General features: G+C 49.7%; 1 protein-coding gene across 4 annotated transcripts in view; it reads right to left on the reverse strand.

Annotated features, from left to right (window-relative positions):
* NSD2 (nuclear receptor binding SET domain protein 2) overlaps positions 1 to 15,830 on the reverse strand; it is a 1,742,450-nt gene that overhangs the window by 1,632,783 nt on the left and 93,837 nt on the right. The gene's annotated exons all lie outside the window — the stretch shown is intronic.

The raw sequence follows: 15,830 nt of genomic DNA on the forward strand, positions 1-15,830 counted from the left end.
TCAAGGCGGTGAGAGGCAGGGAGGCCATTCCAGAGCGAGTCACTTGCTGAGCGGAGAGAGAGATCTACCCCCATTCTCTGCTTGAATAAGCGAGTTACTTGCAGAGAGTTAGAAGTAGACCAGCGATACCAAGATGGCCACCTACCACCGTGGATGTAGTCTGCCGAGCTCCGTCCAATGCAGAAACCCAGCTCGGCACAAACAACCCCGGACTTGGGCGGAACGAGCCCATGGGGAACACCTGCGGCTAGTCCCAGCGCCATCCAGAAAATATCCAGCTTGCACAACAGCAAGGAAACAGTCCTACAGGAGACTTGCGCTGCAAGGCTAGGGATCCGGGCCCGAGAAGCAGACGTAGAGAGCAGGAGGGACGCAGTGACAAGATAGCAGCTCCTCCAGACCATACATCCGCACTCTGTTAACTAAAGATCACCCTCGCCCAGGGTCGGCTGCATACAACAATTCGACAGAGCAACCACCCCACTGGGTCTTGAAGTGAAAGGCGCAGGCCGCATATGCCGAAAATCTGGAAGCCGTTGGCGGTCGCATCCCGAAGCACAGGCAGATGCCACCTGATCGCGTACAGCGCCCCGGGTCAGGGGAGGACCCATACCAACCCCCCCCCTCAGGAGCAGCAATCACAGGCCAAGAGGAAGCAGGGGCATCTGGACTCAAACCCACAGGACTGGCCCAAGAGACTCCGTTGGCGGTCGAGGGGAGAATGTCAGGAGCGGCACAGACTGTAAGAGAAGAGAGCAGCCTGCGAGGCTGCAGACTGAAGCACCAGCACCTAAACCGTCCTTCAATATGCTCCAGAACCCCTGCCCTCCCCTCTCTCGCCTGACGCCTGCAGCCGCAAAACTGCAAGCACAGCAAGGGACATCCCGCAGGGGGAGGGGACCTCACCAACTGCCAGCACAGTGCTGTGGGACACTCTTGTCCAAGACCTCTCCCAAATAACACTACAAAAACGAAGGAACTTGCAATAACTTCTAGATCACCTACAAGCACACAAAGATTTCAAACAGGTGGCCCTTCCCATTCGGCATTCTATTCAACTGGGAGGAAAAGCAACACAGGGTAACCTATAAAAAGGAGGGAGCCCAGATAATGCAGATTGATCTAGATGACCACGCAGTACACCTCCCGGGAGCCCCAGCCATCGGAATGTGCCCCAGTGGAAAAAACATGAAACGCCCTACGGGCCGACCCATCCTGAGCACAGAGAAGGGAGTAGACTCATCCGTATAAGGACGGTGCGGCTGAAACAGGTAACAGAGCTGAGCCGGGATGCTTATCCAAGTGACGCTAAGCTAAGGAAAATATTGCCTTGGAATCCACGTAAGGACATATGGCTGGGGTTTTAGGATACCCTGCACGGGCTCCTGGTACTAGTCTGAGGACAGAGTCATTGGTAGGAATATGGCCTACGGGGGGGTCTGTATGCATAGTCAAGAGAGTTGGGAGTTTAGGGTGTTTTTTGTGGGACCTCACCTCAGGGAAGGAAGTCATGTTGTAAACAGGGAGGGTTAGGGGGTGGGGTCAAAGCATATACAGTTGGGCCTAATATTTCAGGATATCCCTTCAGCCTGAGTCCTAAACAATGGGCATTGTACATTAGGAGTTTAAATAATCCGGCGAAGAGGAGGACACTAGAATACCAGCCAGATCTGATAGCCCTTCAAGAAACGCACATTAAGCTCCAAGAAACGCACATCAAGCTCCAAGAAACGCACATCAAGCTCCAAGACCGGCACAGGCTAAAAACTAGTCCGTACCCAAAAATCATACAAGCAAATACCAAGGGGAAATGGCAGAAGTCCTCCTCAAAACAGGTACTCAAGTTGTAGTCTCACGCACAAAAGCTGACAAAGATGGCCATTATCTCTAGCTAAACATACAAGTGGGTTCAAAGACCTTAACACTGGCTGCTATTTACACCCCAAACTCAGGCCAAGAGGGGTTTCTGAAATCAGACCTCATAGAATTGGTACTATTCAGCAAATGGGAAATTTTTCTAATGGGAGACTTAAACATCTCTTGGGATCCACTCCAGGATAGAAGCTCTAGAACAGAAAATACACAGGCCGCCCCATCTCACACGCCCTCAAAATGAAATTTGCACAGCTCACACTAAGACATGTGGACACCCCTGAATTACACTGCATTTACACACTATTCCCACGCCCATACAACCTTCTCCAGAATAGATTACATATGGTGTATAAACTAAGCTGGTAGGCAGTTTAGTCGCATATTGACACCCACACTATCACAATCTCAGACCATGCTCTGATAACCCTGGACCTTACACTTCCTGGGCCTAAATTACAGAGCTGGAGATTCCCCAACGCGCTGTTGACAGACCAGGTTGTCTGCGAGGACTTAACACAAAATTATGGACTAATTTGATTTAAACACAAGTAGGGAAGCAGGAGGGGATGTAATATGGGACGCCTTTAAGGCAACCTTATGGGGGAGCTCATATCGGCCGAAGCACACAAAAGGGAAACTCAAGAAGAAAACAGAACTAGACCTCGAAACCCAAGTAAGACACTGAAACGGAGACTGATGCTAGCCCTGGCCTCCATAGAGAATATAAAATTGGACCCCACACACACAGACAAAAACCTTTACCCAACACAGAAATACTAGATCAAAGCGAATAAAGCAGACAAAACAATCTTGGGTTAGAGCACCAAATGTGGAAAAGGGTGTCGACAGCAAGCATTGTAAATTAATTCCAGACCTTTTATACAGCCCTAAATGCATCAGACCACCAAGTATCTCAGCACAACTATCTACAAGCTACCCCACTAAACAAGATCCCCACCCTAGTTAGGGAGCAACTTGAGAGGGACATTACCTGGAAAGAGGTTCTACACGTGATAGCAAATATTTAGATATATCACCACGCCCGGATGGTTACCCTGCCTCTTTTTATAAAAAATTCAGGACAATCTTGGCCCCCAAATTAACAGATCTATTCAACAATTGCACCGTGGCAGGCACGATATCTGCCTCAATGGAGGAAGCCAAAATAATCCTCTTCCCCAAACCAGGGAAAGACCCAGCGAATTATGGCTATTACCACCCGACTGCGCTGATAAATATCGACACCAAGATCTACACAAAAAACCTTGCGAACCGACTCGAAAACCCAATGCCTACCCCAATCCACCCCGACCAAACCGGGTTCATATAAAAAAAAAAGAAAAAAAAAAAAAACACCTGACTGATGACAATATAAAAGTTGCCATTAATGGGGACGCCGCAGTCCTAGTGTCACTTGATGCCGAGAAGGCATTCGACAGAGTCGAATTGACCTTTCTCTTTAATACTCTGCGAGCAATGGGCTTTGGCCCCACAATAACCCCACGGCTAGACTACTAATACATGGACATCTCTCTAGCCCTGTTCCCCTACAAAGGGGCACGAAACAGGGTTGCCCCCTTTTCCCCTCTCCTTTACACTCTACATGTAGAACCGTTACTGTCGCAAATCTGGCACTCAGATAGAATCAAGGGTATCACATTTGGCGGCGATATTCATAAAATGCGTATGCGGATGATATGCTGCTCACAATCACCAGTGCCATTATCTCGCTCCCAGCGGCAATACTCAAACTCGAAAGTTGCGGTACAGTGGACGGCCTAAAAATTAACATTGCCAAATCAGGAATTTTAAATTTATCGCTCAAACAAGACAAATTGACAAAGGCCAAGGAGGTGTCACAGTTCTGTGTATCTAAGGGAATCCGAATCCTGGCAGCGACCCCAACACACACACTTAGAGGATTATACATGGCAAATTTTCAGCCACTTTTGGCGGATATACAGACAACTGCAAAAATGGAGCCTGCTCGCAGTCTCCTGGCTGGGCCGGATCAACTCTATCAAAATGGTCATCTTACCCCTGGTTTATCGCTTCCAGGCCCTCCCGGTCCCATCATACTTTCTTTTGCGTCCTTCACAAGTCACTGACTATATTTGGGGAAAAAACAAGAATAGCGCTCAAAACCCTTATGCTCCCACCCCTAAACAGAGGGTGTGGGGTGGGACTCCCAAACTTCAGAGAATACTATCGAGCAGCTCAATTGAGCGTAATAAGAGTGGTTCGGAGAAGACTCGACAAGATATGGGACAAATTGAAAGAGCAATAATGGGCCTAAGAATGGGAGAAAAACTATGGTTGCATACGACAGACCGAACACGAAACATGCATCTGAGTCAGATCACAAAGCTAGTAGAAGATATGTGGGACCAAGCAACTCGCAGGAACCAGATCACAATGTCCCCACCCCCCACTCACTTCGCTTTTCACCAACCCACAATTCACACTAGGGTTAGACACCCACTCATTCGCACACTGGAAAAAGGCAGGTGTACCAAATTCCGAGACATGATTCAGGGGACAGTCATTGTACACATGCAAGACAGAATTGCTCTACAAGAGATCCAATACTTTCAAGTACGCCACTGGATGATAGCCCCCTCTAATAGATCAGCAACACTCAGAGCCCATATACCATTGAAGACATTTCTGACCATGAACCCAGGGGACAAGTGGCCGATTTCAAAACTATACAAATTCTTAAAACAAACCACCACAGACAAAACTGCCGTGCCAAATTAGATGGGAGAAAACACTGGGGATGGATACCCTCCGATGAAACATGGGCAAACTGATGGTCCGATATCCCCAGTATGACCAGATCCATCCAGATCAGGGAATTATGGCTCAAAGTAATGTTTCAATGGCACTATGCCCCTGAACGTCTTCACAAGATAACACTAAGTACATCAAACGCTTGCTGGAGGTACTGTGGGTGGAGCAAGGACTGAACGCATATCTGGTGGTCTTGCCCCAAACTACAAGCTTTTTGGGATGAGGTTAAGTCTAAGATGAGATCAATATTTGAAAGCCAGGCAGAGAGACAACTAGGGGAATGGCTAATGCGCTTGGCAGAACAGGACAACAGACTATGGCCAAAGTAAAAAAGGAAAACCTACTACATAATTCACATGGCGGCCCTACTAGTTGTGGCGCAGGAATGGAAAACCATCCACACAAAGGACTGGTTCCATAAACTGTGGCACTTCGTCTCCTTGGAATGGGTCACCTATGCAATTCGGGGGAAAAGACAAAATTCTCAATAGAACAGGCGGCAATCTTCGACTTCCTCCATGGAGACTATACCGAACAATACTGTCTGTACAATCGACGGCATACTCTGAAGCCCACATTATCTACCATTCTCAACTCGTGTACGGGAAAAGGGGGGAGGTGGGAGGGCGGAAGGAGGGAGGGTTTGGGGGAGCCCAAACATTGATGGTTGGGTCATTTTGTATTGTATTAGAAAACACTTTTTTCTAAAGTAGACAATTGAAGGGCTCTAGGAGGAAGGTACTTAGGAAGAGAGTTGAAGGTAGTGAGAGCCACGGCCCCAGAAAGCCTTGGTGACGGTGCAGAGGGTCTTAAACTTGATCCTTTCAGCCACCGGGAGCCAGTGGGGGATTGCAGGGCCGGAGAGATGCAGTCCCCGGGCTTGAGGCCAAGGATAAGTGTTGCAGTCCTTTTCTGAATGAGGCGAAAAGTGGAGATAGGCAGATTGAGAAAGAAGCGGTTGCAGTAGCCCAACCTAGAGAGAACCAGGGCTCTGAAGACGGTGAGCTTCTGGGGAAAGGAGGAGATCCAGCTGCAAGTGGACCTTCGTGGCAAGTTCTGTGATAGGACGGAGAGAGTGGATTGGAAGATTACCCTAAGTTATTTTGCCTCTCATGAGGGTGAGGGCCAAGGGCCAAGGAGGAAGGCCCGAGAGGAAAAGCAGGAGCAGGGGTCCCAATGAGAAGGATCTCAGTCTTACTGGCGTTAAGGCAGAGATCATTTGAGGTACAGCCATGCCTGAATCGCGAATAGACAGTCAGGGATGAGCAATGAGGGGGGGAGGATAGGCCGAGGGAAGCCTGAAAGAGAGCTGCGGGTCATTTGCATAACAATGAACATTAGAGGAAAAGGTAGAGATCAGGAAGGCCAAGGGGCCAGATAGACATTCACAAGCATGGGGTGAGAATAGAGCCCCGGGGAACACCACATTATGGAGAGAGAGGTGTTGGAAAGAAAGAACCCAAGTTGAACCTGGGAGGGTTGGTCCATGAGCAAGGATTTCAGCCACGCCAGAGCCTGATCTGTGATGCCAAGGATCTGATGGAGACGAGCAATCAGGATGCTGTGGTTGACCGTGTCAAATGCAGAGGAAAATCTAGGAGAATGAGAACAGAGGGAGAGCTAGAGTCAAGATTAGAAAGCAGAACTTGACATGTGTTCAGGAGTGCAGTTTTTGTGCCTCTGGCTGCTCCAAAGCCAGGCTGATGGTCATGGATACAACCAACAGATTCAGTCTGGAGGGTTAGTTGAGAGATAGCAAACTTCTACATGAGTTTGCCCAGGAAAGGAGCGAGAGATCGGGCGATAGTTTGCCGTAATGGAGAGGTCGGCAGAAGGCTTTTTTAGTAGGGGGTACCCAAGGGAGTGATTGAGAAGAGATGGGATAGATCCAGTGGTGGAAAAGTGATAAAGTTATCAGCCAGGGCTGGAGCAAGAGAACCAGTCTTGTCCTTAATGGTTCTGGAGGAGCAGAGGGGGGGTCACCTGTTTCAATGAGACTTTCATAGACCACACTTGTCTGGAAACATCTTCCGGTGTGACAGGAGAGAGAGAGGAGGGGGGCGGCCGAGGAGGGCCTGCAAGAGGTGGGGGGAGAGCGAAGAGAAGGAGAGAGTGTGAGAGGCACCCGCCAGGGATGCCCGTTCTCCCCAATCCTGTTTGCACTGGCCATTGAGCCTATGGCGAACTTTGTTAGGGAGCGCCGCTCACGCAAAGAGATACAGCTACAGGGTACCCCCGAAATTATCTCACTTTATGCAGACGACGTACTGCTGTTCGTCAGAGACCCGGATGTTCACCTTGACCCTATTATGCGCGATATCACCCGTATTGGTACATACTCTGGCTTCACCATCAATTATACCAAGTCCGAACTCTTCCCCCTCACGGGCTCTACGATTCAGCCCGCCACGGAGTACCCACTCCGTTGGTCCCACAACGGGATTAAATACCTGGGAATTCAGGTGTCCCTGACCAAAGAAGCTCTCAACTACCAATTATCTGGCCACGGCAGTAGTAGCGGAGTCCAAGATAGTGCGCTGGCGATCTCTCCCGTTGTCACTGGCGGGTAGATTATCACTGGTTAAAATGATTTTGCTCCCCAAACTTCTGTACAGATTCAGGAATGTCCCCCATTTGGCCCGGCAAGAAGTACTTTGCAGATTTACACAAGTTGGGCGCTCAGTTCTTGTGGCATTCCGGTGCGGTGCAGAAAAAATGGGCTGCCATGACCCTTCCCTACGTGAAAGGCAGGTTACCTCTCCTGACCTGATGCAGTACTGGATTGCTGCACAGGCACAGTTTGCCACCTACTGGTACCCTGGGGCCCTCCCTGTCGCCCGCATGTCAAGCTAGAAACCCTAGCTGCCTCTGGCACCAATATAATGTCCCTAATTCTGCATCAACATTTTGAGCCAGACTCACCTATAGACCCAGTCCAAACCACCATATCGGCCTGGAGGCGGATATTTGCTGCCGTCGTTGAAGAACGCCCATACTACAAGTGGCTCCCCGCCTGGCAGTTCCCTGGATTGGTACCCACAAACGACATGGCCTTGGCACGACACTGGTGGTCCTTGGGTTACCTAGCCTTAACTGACTTCTCCCCGGATGGGCTATTCATAATACCACTGACTTGGAAACCAGGCCACTCGGGTTCACCGATGGAACTGCTGCAATATTACAGACTCCGCGCTGCATTCCGCGACATGTGGCCTGAGTTTCCCAACAAACCTCCCGACTCTCCTGGGATTTCATACATCGCCAACTCGGGTGGGGCCCGCGGGGTGGTATCATCACTGTACAAACTCCTTCTCACAACTGCCACACCGCAGCTCTCTAGGGTGCGGGAGGATTGGGCTTCCAAACTGGGGGTAAAGCTTTCGGACCAACTGTGGGGGAGAATGTGCTCTCATACCAATAGGGTCTCTCTGAATTTTCGATACCGCACTATACAGTATAAGCTGCTGAACAGGCTCTACTACACGCCGCACAGACTCTCCAAGTTCGCCCGCTCTGACCCACGGCTATGTCCTCGCTGTGGTGCGGAGGATGCGGGCCACTTACATATGTTCTGGGACTGTCCGCTGCTGACCCCATTCTGGGAAGAAATCCTGAAAACCTTGTCGGAAATCTGCAATACTGTTATTGAGCCTGACCAACTGAGTGTACTGTTTGGGGGTTGGGGGGATGCGGGAGCCAGAGGGGCTGCTAAATTCTTAAATGTGTGCTGTATAATTGCCAAAAAATGTTTCTTACAAAACTGGAAGGGCTCTGCTCCTCCCACCTTCCAGAAATGGCTGAACTTATTGACTTGGTCTTGGAACTGCGAGGAGGAATACATTAGCACCCTCCCAGCACGATCCCGGCCTAAAAACATTTGGACTGCCTTTAATAGTTATCTCAATGGTCTGGACGCCGTCTCCACGATGGATAACTCACCGTAATTATTATTACTGTATGCCTCAACACCTGATGCTCCGTGGGGCCGCGATCGCCATGCTATGACTGCTCACTACTCATTTGTGCTACTGTACTCTTAAATATCCAGATTGTCTTTGCATAGCTGCTCTGATGTGCGTGTGTGTCATTTGCCTCTTCCAACAAAAATAAAAGTTACATTTTTTTTTTTAAAAACCATCTCGCCATTGAAACTGCGCAAACCCAAACCACGCCCCCACCTTAACTCATGGTTCACACCACAGTTAAGAGATCTCCATAAAGCCAAAAGAAATGCTGAGGCTCACTGGAAAACTAGCTCATCTGTCTCTAAAACAATTTCACTAATCTCTGCCTCAACCATCTACAAAGACGCTATACTCCTCGCCAAAAAAGATGTCTACAATAATCGCATCCTGTTGGCCGAATCCAATACGAAAGTACTCAGATTCTCAAAGAACTTGAGTCACCCATAGCTCCACTAGATCAATGCGTCACAGACTCATCCTGGTGTTACAACATTCAGAAATCCCTCCTTGACAAAGTGGCCTCCCTACAAACAAAAATTAACTTAAACAATGCAGCGTCACCCTTGAGCCAGTATTTAACTCTGCCCCCCCAACACCAACTCAATTTGTCAGCCAAAACCCTTCAGCTTCTCACCTCTCTCTATTTGGAAAGAAGAGAGCATCATCAAAAAACTCAAACCTACTAACTGTCATGGTGACTCCTGTCTCCTGTCATTAAGGATTCCGCACATGAACTTGCCCTATTCATCACCACCCTCATTAACGCCACCTTCAAATGGGCAATAGTACCGGATAACCTTAAGGATGCTTGGGTGATGCCATTAATTAAAAAACCCACCTTGGACCCTAGCAATCCGGCCAACTACAAACCCATAACTACGGTACCCGTCCTCCTAAAAATCCTGGATAGGGCAGCCCATCTTCAAATTCAGGCATACCTTGAAACAATCTTCTCGGTCTCAGGCAATTGGGATTCTGCACTAGACACGGTACCGAAACTGGCCTTATTGACGTTCCAACACAAATTGAAGACTTAAAAGACAAAAGGCAAATTAGTGCTACTCCTACTACTTCACCTATCGGCAGCTTTCGATCTGGTCAAGCACCAAATTCTGTGCCAACACCTCAAAACAGCTGCCCACTTATCGAATGAAGCCACTTCTTGGATTACTTCTTTCCTCGTTAACAGAACTTTGCAGGTCTTCTCACCATTGCATCAGCTGAACCATCACCAGTTCTATGTGGAGTACCTCAAGGATCCTGTGCATCTCCAACACTCTACAATGTATTTATTAAGCCCCTTTTTGATATTCGACCATATGGGTGTCTCATACACTAATTATGCTGACGACACCCAGATACTTATCGCCATCACTGGGGACCATACAATCAACTCTAAAGCACTCAATGAGGTCTATTTGATCATCCAGGCCTGGATGACTCATGGGCTATGCCTAAATGATGAGAAAACCGAGCTACTCATTCTAGGCTCCCACAACAGACTTAAACTGAATCCCACTTTCAAATCCTTCACCATTGACGGAAACATTATCAAAGTCTCAAAGGATACGAAAATGCTTGGCATCTACCTTGACTCCACTCTGTCACTCACACGACAAACTAATGCTGTTGTCTCAGCTTCAGCTTACACCTGCAAGTTGATCACGGCATGCAGACCCTTCCTAACCCCTGCCAACTGTATTACCCTTGCCAGAACTCTGGTCATGGCGAAAATTGACTATTGTAATGCCTTATATCTTGGCACTAGCCAAAAGAACATTAATAAGCTTCAAGTCACTCAGAATAACACCTTAAGGGCGGCCCTCAACGTACCTAGAAAATCAAGCTTATCTGACACACGACGTACTCTACATTGGCTCCCCATAGCCTCTAGAATTTCTCTGAAGACTTTTGCTCTTACTCACAAACCCAGAATCAACCAGGCACTCCTCTTTCTTGCCAGCCGGCCCACTACCTACACACCAAACAGACAGCTAAGACCTGCGCAAGACCACTTATTGGTTATACCGAGATTCAATCTGCAGAAAGCAGGGGGCTCCAGCTTCCCTGTCCTTGCTGCTTAACTATGGAACACACTGCCAGCCACATTGAAAGTCGAACCCTCCCACTTGGCTTTTAAGAATAAGGTCAAATTATGGCTCTCCGAGCAGGACCACACCTCCTCCAATATGTAACCTACCACATCATCATTTCCTACATCTTGTGTATATACTTCCACTAATTCTGACTTACTGCCTTATTGTATATATATGTGTATGTATGGGTAATTGATATTCTCACTTTTATCCTGCCAATGTTTTGTTACTGTATTTACCCCCCTTGTTACCCTCCCCTAAGTAATGCACCCAGATGTCCCCAGGCCAGGGGGCAATACAAATAAACAAAATAAAAATACAAATACACTCCCCAGAATCACCCTCCCCAGATCATACTACACCTGCCAACACCACTTCTCCTCACACTCTGGTCGTCCTCCCACCACACCCCCACATAGCGCTCTCAGGACATTCCCTTCCCCTGTACCCCCCCACCCAGGAACACACCCCCTCCGGATGTTATCCCTGCACCCATGCACCCACTTTCCCAAACCCTGTACCACATGCACAAAGAATTCCTCATACACACCCCCTCTCAAGACACTACCCCTCACTCACACAGCTACCAAGCACTCTCACACTCACCCCACCAGTCTTTCAAGCCCCTCAGTCCTGCTGCCATTTCACACCTCACAACACCTTGCCACCTCCGAGGCTCTCACTCATCCCACCCACACTGTCCCATCCCAACCACCACCCACCACCACCACTCCACCCCAAGCCCCCAACTCACTGACCAGAGGAACTTCAAGGCCCACTTTCAATCGCCCTGTGAATACCCCCCTACCAATCACTGGCGCTGGATCCCCCTCCAACCTCCAAACCCTCTTGACCAGCTGCCCTCACTGAACCCACAGCCTCCCACTGTCAACCGTCCAACTCTCAGACCAGAGGGGCACTCTGGCGTGCCCAGAAACAACTGACCCCTGCACTGTTCGCTTCATCCCCGGCCCATTCCCTCCCTATCCACCCCCTCCCCTCCACATACCCAGGCAGTGTGCCTCCCACTCACAAAATCATCCCACGGGCCAGCTTCCAACTCTCAGTCCCGAGGAGCTCTGGAGCTTCTGGCGCTACCAAAAATACAGCCCCTCTGCCAGCTCAATCAGTGCGCCTTCCTTCAGAATGACTCCTTGGACCCTTCGCCACCCCCAGGTGCCCTGAGTTACAAATGCAGAGTCTACAAGACCCCTTGTGTGAGAAGTGAGCCTCAGCTCACTTCTCACACAAGAGAAGATGCCCTTCAACCCAACCACCCTCCAAACCCCAGCAACCTCCATCTCACACACCCTCAACCTATCCCTCACTCTCGCCATTACCACCCCAAAGGGACCACGGGGTGCTGCAACAGCTTATGCCCTCCCCCCTCACCTGCCTGATGCTGCAACATCCTCCCTCGCCCAGACCACACCGACCTCGGCAAGCATTGCCGACCCATCTACCAACTCCACCTCACCGACCACCCCAAATGGCCTCACCCGGCAAGCCGCTTCCCTTCACTTAGCAAGGCACGTTTTGCCCTTTCCCGAACTATCGCCTCCACCCAGTTTCTCCGCTAAGACCCCCGCTCGCACTCTCAGCGCCTATACGAAAAAAAACTCAAAAGATAGAAGACGACCCTCACGCTCCATCTCTCGATCCACATGCCCTGTGCCCCTCCCCCTACCACTCCTTGTAGACACAATCCCCCTTAACCCATTCCTCCCCCTTTCCCAGCCCCTGTGCACTGTGCCTTATCAACACCTAGCCAGACACGAATACTACCCACAATCTCTCACCACCACGCCCCACCACCCAGACCCCCTTTCCCACGACACTACTAAGTCGAAGACCTGCGACCGCCCGACATCCATTCACAGTCCCTAGCCAACCACGGCCTGCTACACACCCACTTATCTATCCCTCCCACCCTGACCACCTCCGTCAGTCCTATTACATGACCCTTCCCAATCAACCCTAACACGAACAACAGCCCTCCAATGACAAAGCATCCTAGCCCGGACATTCAGCTAAACACTGCTGCCTCTACATCTGGCAAATTTACCTGCTCCTCTTCAATACCTGCTCCATAGCCAAGAACAAACACATCTCCGATCTCCTAACCTCCGAGAGCCCTGACCAAATGACGACCGAAACCTGGTTCTCAGACAACCTCGGGCCTATCGCTCTCGAAGCTTTGGTATGGTAATGTTTATTTATATTGCGCCTATAGACAGGCAAGTGTTTCAAAGCGCTCAAGGAGGGAAGGAACCCAGGGAAAAACAGTCGCTCAGAGCCCTTGAATTTCTGGGATCATAACGGTCTGCACAGGCAGATTAAGTGAATATGATAAATTGAACAGTTAAGATACAGCAAATAGGCCTGCCGGCGACTCTGCAGTGCACATTAAGGGGTGAAGACAGGGATAACATACAGACGATCTTTAGGCAGGGCTGTATATAGATCCTGCAAGTGCGGGAGGGCAAGGGACCAAGTGCGCCCAGTCAGAGACTGGTGAAGTGCGGAGAGAAGCTCTCAGGGTTTTTTTATTACAAGTGCAGTGGGGTGCAGGACCTTGCGGGAAGTGCAGAGGGACTGGCAGGGGAGCCTGGGACCTGTGGGACTCTGAGGTACACCAGGCGGCCAGTCAAGCTGTGTGGAAGGAGGGAGAGCAGTAAGAGCAGAGAGCTAGGTTAGCAGGGCGGGGTGAGAGAGAAGGAAGAGGATAAGTGAAAGGTCTTGAGGAGTTTACGAAACTTGAGAATTTCAGGCTCAAGGCAGAGGGTGGCATGGAGGCTGTTACAGAGTGAGGCACCCGCTGAGGAAAAGGATCTCCCTCCAAATCTCTGCTTGGAGAACCGGCTCACTTGCAGAAGGTTGGAGGTAGATGAGCGGAGGGCTCAAGAGGGACAGTTTTTAGGAAGGCAGCATTGAAGGTAGGTAGGTCCAAGGCCCCAGAAAGCCTTGTGGACAATGTAGAGGGTCTTAAATTTGATTGTTGCAGCCACGGGGAGCCAGTGAAGGGATTTCAGCGCCAGAGAGATGCAGTCCCTGGGCTGGAGGCCAAGGATAAGTCTTGCGGTTCTATTCTGGATGAGTTACAGAGGGCACAGGGCGGATGCAGGGAGGTTGAGGAAGAGGCTGTTGGATTAGTCCAGCCGGGAGAGAGACAGTGAGGCAATGAGGGAAAGTGAGAAAAGATCTGATGTCTTTGAGGTGTAGTTGGTTGATCCTTTTCTGAAATATCAGAAATCTGAGAGAAGGAGAGTGTAGAGTCGAATATGGCCCCAAGGTTTTTGGCCTCACAGGTGGGGGTAGGCACAGTGCCAAGGGAGGCCGACCAGAGTGAGAGAGGGGGAAAGTGAGAGCAGGTGTCACAATGCGAACAATCTCAATTTTACTGACATTGACACAAAGGTCATTTGCAGCACACCATGCCCGAATAGCGGACAGACAGTCCGGTATGAGTGAGGCGGAGGCGGCTGAGGGTAGCCTAAAGGATTGTTGTGTGTCATCTGCATAACACTGGACATTAGAGGTGAAATTGACAGGCGTGCCAGGGCAGCCCTGTAGACATTGAAGAACCAAGAGGATAGGTTAGAACCCTGGGGAACGCTGCAGTTTGAGAGTGTCGTTAGGGAAGATTCTCCAAAATGTGCCAATTCCTCTCTACCTTAGAGACCCCCAGCAACTTTGCTGGATTTCAGGACTTGAATTTTTAACCAGGAGAGAGCGAGACCCTTTTCCCCCCACTCTCTCATGTATTTTAATGTAATTTTGAACATGGTTTCTTTTGGTTGTTGAGTCTGAAACTCCACAGGCATCGTCTTTTACATTGGGTCACAGCACCTCCTGTGCAGAAGCACAGGGAAGTCTTTCAGATTTCCCAAAGGTTTAGATACCTTCTCTTGGATGAACTACTGTTAACTGTTTCCAAGAGCAGTGAGTGAAATTGACTTTACATACATTTGTAACCTTCTAGACCCAGCACATACCATCTTCCAATAGGGTGCTCGAGGGGTTACTTAGTATCCCCTTTGGATAGCTTCTCAGGTAACATTTTTATGTTACCCTTTCCTCGATGAAAGGCTGGTGGCAGTGGATAACTTTTAACTACTGTGGTGTGCTTTTAACACAGGCTGCGTTCGCAGCTGCATTAAAGCACCCAAGGGTACCATTTTTGTCAAAATGGCGCCCCGTCTTCTTTTTTCGCTATTTCTTTGTGGAAAGGTCCTTCTTGAGATTTACTCTGCACACCAAACCAGGTTTGGTCCCTTTGTTCGTTTTGCCTTTGGCAGGATTCACGAGTGAAGCCCGCCTCTGGCTCTAGGTTGTCTGGCAGGGGCAGGAAGTGAGGGATGCACTCCTAGGTGATGGACCGGCTGGCTGTCCGGCAAGGACAGACACCCTGCTGGGTGACTGACAGCTAGGCTGGAATTAATGGGAGAAACCTGCAGAAAAAGGTGAGGCTTTTTAGCTTGGATGGCAGAGTCGACCACTGGACGAAGGAATCCGAAGAAGAACTTGGAAGAGGCGCCTGCTGCAACCCCTAGACCGTTGGTTTACCTGGTAAAGCCGTGCAAGGGTGACTTCTCCCCTTGTGTTGGTGGGACCAATCAACTCCAAAGTAAGCCACCCGGACATCCTCTCGAAGCTAGTTAAATTTCCACTGCAGTCGCTGCTGGAACTGTATAGCCAGGGAGAGGAACACCAGATTGTGTGCGTCGCTTTTAAGCTGGCCAAGTGCTCCAGGAAGATCCTCCGGAATCCCAGGAAGCATGACTGACCGAGACTGAGCCACCTCAACAGAGCGCTGGACCCCAGATGCAAGGAAAGCCCATTTCGACAGCCAGGAACCGCTGTGTTGCCATTTGCGGTAGACTAGTGGAGCTGAAACACTGAAGTGCCACTTGTTTGAAGATTGCTGGTAGAGGTCAGTGACCGTCCCATTGCAGTGCAGGAGTCCCTCGAAGTCCTCCCTCTTGTCCCCACGACTGAGGCACAGGAACACCAGGATATACAGAGCTGCACAGGAACAGAAGCCATCTGCTGCACTTTTCTTCAACCTAAAGCACCCTAACTATTGAAGTCACCTGAAGGT

The sequence above is a fragment of the Ambystoma mexicanum genome, chromosome 6q, assembly GCF_040938575.1.
Source record: "Ambystoma mexicanum isolate Mex_15411 chromosome 6q, UKY_AmexF1_1, whole genome shotgun sequence".
In the NCBI taxonomy this organism is placed as follows: Eukaryota; Metazoa; Chordata; class Amphibia; order Caudata; family Ambystomatidae; genus Ambystoma; species Ambystoma mexicanum.